This window comes from Anomaloglossus baeobatrachus, chromosome 9 (assembly GCF_048569485.1).
Source record: "Anomaloglossus baeobatrachus isolate aAnoBae1 chromosome 9, aAnoBae1.hap1, whole genome shotgun sequence".
Taxonomy (NCBI): Eukaryota; Metazoa; Chordata; class Amphibia; order Anura; family Aromobatidae; genus Anomaloglossus; species Anomaloglossus baeobatrachus.
The window spans coordinates 29,983,485-29,989,484 of NC_134361.1; the positions used below are offsets into that span (position 1 = coordinate 29,983,485).

At 37.5% G+C, this 6,000-nt stretch overlaps 1 pseudogene; it reads right to left on the reverse strand.

The window, feature by feature from the left end:
• Positions 1 to 4,205: 4,205 nt before the first annotated feature.
• LOC142251775 (olfactory receptor 6C1-like) lies at positions 4,206 to 5,137 on the reverse strand (annotated as a pseudogene).
• Positions 5,138 to 6,000: the final 863 nt, after the last annotated feature.

Genomic DNA, 6,000 nt, shown 5'->3' on the forward strand with positions numbered 1-6,000 from the left:
TGCCACTGCACCAGGGCAATCGGGAAGAGCCAGTCCAGGGTGGCTGCAGGCTGGTATTTTTAGGCTGGGTGACGGCTCAATAACTATGGGCCTCTCCAGTCTGAGAATTCCAGCCCACAACTGTCGGGCTTTATCTTGGCTGGGTATCAAAATTGGGGGGATCGCATGCCAGTTTTTTAATTTATTTATTATAATAATTTAACAAAAAAAATTTCCTCTTAGTGTGATACACAGCCACGATATACTTATGACTGGGGGCTGCAGCCTGTAGCCGTGTGCTTTATCTGTGCTGGGTATCATAATATGAGGGACCTTATGCCAATGTATTTATTTATTTTTATACCACGATAGATGCACACAGTGTCTGTGATTGGAAGCAGTCAACGGACTGTATGAGAGCGTGTCTAACTCCAACCAATCACAGGTAGCGGTGAATGGGGAAAGCAGTGCATACCCAAAGAATGTAATGTGGGGCCCAGGAAGTGAATGCGTGGCCTAGAAGCAGTGTACACCAACGATGGAGCTTCGCTAAGTACAGTGCGTCTACTTCTATCCCTATTCCTTCTACCACCTGCCAGTTCCCATTATCTGGTTTCTAAAATCTGGTCCGGGACGGATTCTGGTCCCCATATAAGTTTATGGAGACCAGAGTTTGGTGATTAAAAATGGTCCTGGTTATCTGCGAATCCACTCATCACTATCCAGAAACTATTTTTTCTTCTTTTTCTTCACATGTTCCTTAAAACACTAGTGGAGTGACATGTGTGAGAATTTTGACCTTATAAGACATTTCCACTGTACTAATACCTAGATTATAAATCAGAGCACAATCAAAAAAGAGCTGCATAAAATGTTACAAAAAAGGAATAAAAAGTCCCAATAAAAGTCCAAAATATTGGACATTTAAATTCCCTTTATCAAATTTTAACTGCAAGCTGGTAAATGCAGTAGCAGAAAGTTCACAGAGGACTTTACAACAGAGGAAATAATACAGTTAAATTAGGACCACTAAACACTACCACAGTTTGAATGTTGTCATGCGTTACATTTAGTGGGTGTTCTCAATATTTAAAATGCTATCCAAATTAACATCGAGATTCTCTATAACTCCGAGTGGCCAAAACATAAAAAAATGCATAAGCACATTTTTATTCTGAAACAAATTTTTCATATTCACAAAGGAGTAATCAAAAACAAAATAAATATTTTCAGCATTCTACTTCATCCAGGGTTTCGTCCTTTCAGCTTCTTCAAGGAACTATAAAGTTGTAATACAGGCATTACTACAAAAGATAATGGTCTATATCTATCTATCTATCTATCTATCTATATACACACAGTATAGACCAAAAGTTTGGGCACACCTTCTCATCTCTAGAACAACTGTTATGTTTGGGCTAAAGGACACAAGGAATGGACATTGGACCAGTGGAAATCTGTGTTTTGGTCTGATGAGTCCAAATTTGAGATCTTTGGATCCAACCACCGTGTCTTTGTAGAAAAGGTGAACGGATGGACTCTACATGGCTGGTTCCCACCGTGAAGCATGGAGGAGGAGGTGTGATGGTGTGGGGGGTGCTTTGCTGGTGACACTGTTGGGGATTTATTCAAAATTGAAGGCATCCAGAACCAGCATGGCTACCACAGCATCTTGCAGCGGAATGCTATTCCATCCGGTTTGCGTTTAGTTGGACCATCATTTATTTTTCAACAGGACAATGATCCCAAACACACCTCCAGGCTGTGTAAGGGCTATTTGACTAAGAAGGAGAGTGATGGGGTGCTACGCCAGATGACCTGGTCTCCACACTCACCAGACCTGAACCCAATCGAGGTGGTTTGGGGTGAGCTGGACCGCAGAGTGAAGGCAAAAGGGCCAACAAGTGCTAAGCATCTCTGGGAACTCCTTCAAGACTGTTGGAAGACCATTTACGGTGACTACCTCTTGAAGCTCATCAAGAGAATGCCAAGAGTGTGCAAAGTAGTAATAAAAGCAAAAGGTGGCTACTTTGAAGAACCTAGAATATAAGACACATTTTCAGTTGTTTCACACTTTTTTAAGTATTTCATTCCACATGTGTTAATTGGTAGTTTTGATGCCTTCAATATGAATCTATAATTTTCAGAGTCCTGAAAATAAAGAAAACTCTTTGAATGAGGTGTGTCCAAACTTTTGGTCTGTACTAATATATATATATATATATATATATATATATATATCTATATATATAAAATATATTATATATATATATATATATATATATATATATATATATATATATATATATATATATATATATATATAAAAACACCAGTGAAACTGTGACAGTATTGAGCACCCAGAATTTTATCTTTTATTTCCACTGTACTACTGCCTCAGGGGCTCAAAAAAGCTGTACTAAAAAGTCATATGGCACTTGTTTTCTGAGTCCTGCTGTGTAACCTAACAACAGTTTATATCACATGTACTATAGTCTAATCCAAACACCACATATGACCAGATCTACTATATTACTTGTTGTAAAAATTTAAATTTTGAGCAATAACAATATGATTTAGGAATATTTTTTTTACCGATATAAAAAATCTGAAGAGTCAAAATGGTCACTATATACATATTTGAATAACTTGAAATGAAGTGTTTAATAAAAAGTCACTTCTGGGAGATTTCTACCTTATTCATAACTTAATATTACTGCGGCTCCAACATGGCGTCCAAGAAGCTGCGCCGGTGCCCCTTCCTTTTTGGGCCACGCTGCAGAAACCATTGCTTGAGACCAAACAACGAAGTATAGCCTCATTCTAGAGAAATTGTCCGACATGTTGTGGAGTGTTATTCTCTTTTTCTTCTTTTAAGTTTTTAAAAATATGAAAAAAAACACAACTTCAAATAACTTTCCTTTTGCGCGACTGAAAATAAAACAATTAAAAATACACATATTTGGTATCGCTGAGTTTAGACATTTCCAATCTATTAAAGTATAAATAAAATTATTCCAATCTCTTTTTTCTTTTGCTAATTATATAAAACGAATGTTGCCATAAATGATGTTTACTTGATATGTCGTTATCTGTTGAACATTCTAAAATAAAGAAATAAAAAATTAATCCGATCAGTAAACAGAGAAATGAACAAAACAATTAAAAATGCTGGAATTATATTTCTCTGCAATAAAATGCAATGAGGAGATCAAAACATCACATCTACCCAAAAATGTATCAGTAAAATTGTCAGTTTACTGAGCCCCAGATCCTAAAAGATAAAAATGTTGTGGTTCTCGGGAAATGGCTCCAAAAAAATTTTTTTTATGAACTTCTGAATGTTTTTCACTACTTAAACTGAAAGAAAAATATACAAGTTAGGTATCTACATACTCCTACTGACCTGGAGAATCAAACTACTAAACGTAAACTAAATGAGAACTAGAACTCGAAAAACAATCTTGGAATTGCGCTTATTTTTGAAATTTAACGGCACTAAGAATTTTTTTCCGTTTTTCAGTACACTATGTGGCAGATTCAATGGTTTCATTCAAAAGTACATCTCTTCCTGCAAAAATCAAGCAATGAGGTCCTGGAAAGTCTCTTCCCAGATCTAGACCAGGACTTCAAGTAGCTCCAGGACCTCTGCAATGCTGGATGATGGTGTTAGGTGCACATAATGTCCTAAATGTTCTCAATTGGATTGAGGTCTGGGGAACAGAATGCCCAGTCAATGGCAAAAATACCTTGGTCATTCAGGAACTTTATACCCATTCTGGAAGGATGAGGCTGGCAATGTCATGCAACAAGAGGAACAAGAGGCCCAATGGAGCAGCATAAGGTCTGACAATGGCTTTGAGGTTTCTGAGTATCTAAGAGCAGTCAGGGATCCATTGCCCATTATTTGGAGGCTTCTGCGACCCTAGAAAGATATGCCTCTGCAGACCATCAATTACCCACTGCCAAATCGGTCATGCTGGAAAATGTTGGAAGCCGCATGCTGTCACCGGTATTATTGATTCACCCATAAGAACATTACCTAATATCTAGGGACATTATGGTTTATTTCCACACTGATTCAAGTTCGAAAGATCTAAAGATTTGTTCAAGATATTACAGCTTGTTAAAACTTTATCTGTGATTTTTATCTTGGCTTTAGATTTTTAAAAAAAATTCCATAATGTGTACTGAAAATGAGAGGCTTACATTTTCCTCTCATGGGCTCAAATATCGGTTGATACAACAAATCTGATTTTTCTGTCTACAGCGGCTTTTACATCTTTATTCTTTAAGCTGTAGATCAGGGGGTTCAGTATAGGGACAACAGCTCCATTAAGCAAAGAGAAATATTTACTGTAACCTAAGTCTATGGATGTAGATGGCCTCATATATTGGAAGGTGAGAGAAGAATCAAAGCAGATGACAACTGTAAGGTGAGAGGAACATGAGTAGAAGGCTTTACGTCTGCCGCTGCTAGAACGTATAGACAAGATGGTGCCAATTATGAAGACGTAGGAGATGAATATAAGGGTGAAGGGGGTAAAAACAGTAACCAGCCCCCCTAAAATGTAAATGTAGAGCTGAATAAAAGATATGTCACTGCAAGTTAATTTTAGGAAAGGCATAATGTCACAGAAGAAATGGTCCATCTCGTTGGATTTAAAACACGTTAATTTAAAGAGCTGCATAAAAAGTGGTAAACGTTCAAGAAACCCACAAATCCAGCAGAAAAGGGTCAATGGGGCACAAAGTTTCAAATTCATGATAAGATTATAATGAAAAAGTTTACAGATAGCAACATAGCGATCATAACTCATCACTGATAAACCAACAGTTCGTAACAAGAGACCAACAAAAAGACAATAAGTTGCATACGACATTGAAGAACCGAGACAATGTTATCTCCCGATATGAAAGAAGAAAAGATTTTATGAAAAGTTATTGTAGAACAAGTAATGTCCAAGATAGACAAGTTGGCCAAGAAAAAGTACATGGGTGTATGGAGATGGTGATTGAGACAAATAAGGAGGAAGATGGTTAGATTTCCTCCGAGAGTGATGAGATAAATGAAGAAAACCAAGAAGAAAACAAATGGCTCATCCGAGATCCCGGTGATGAAGAAATAAGTTATTGTGCTCACATTTCTGTGATCCATGTAATGTATACATTTTAAAATATATATATATATATATACATATATATATAAATTTCAATATGAAATTAAAATTGATTGCAAAAACATGAATATGCCCAAAATTACCGAATGTTTTAAAATCATGTATAAATAACTCAGTATTTCTGTAAAGTAATAGTTACAATAGCAAACAATGATTGTACAGAATTTTCAGTATTATCTGTTATTTCATACAAACAAAATACTAAGTAGTTAGAGACACTCTACAACCATTCATGCTGGGTACAATAAAATTTTGGTTCCTGGTGAAACATGACACATGTAAATGATCGATCCAGCAAACTATACCATCGAAGAGTAGAACGTGAACATGTCAGGGTTATTCTCCATGGATGCATGGAGCATGGTAGTGAGAAAATCAGGGGTTTATATAGAAAAATAGCAGAATTTTCAGGCTTCACCTAAGGCCCGTTTCACACGTCAGTGAAAAACACTGACGTTCTTCACTGGTGTGTAAAATACGCACATGTCCATCCGTGTCCTGTAATTCACGGCACACGTGAGTTGTCCATGTGCAATCCGTGATCCGTGATCCGTGATTGCACATGGACATTACTCACCTGCCTTCATTACTGCTCTCCACGGTGCTGAAGTCTCCTGCTCTGCAGCGTCCGCCCACCGCTCTGCAGCTGCTACATCCTGGTCGGGTTTTCCTGCTCTCATGAATATTCATGAGCCAGGCAGAAGCTGTCAAGAGCGGAGGCTCCAGAGCGAATCGCAGGCAAGGTAAGTTGAAAATATTTAATATGTTCGTGATTTTATGGTACGTGTTTCACTGATCACACACGGATCACACCATAGTGTGATCCGTGGGTCATCAGTGA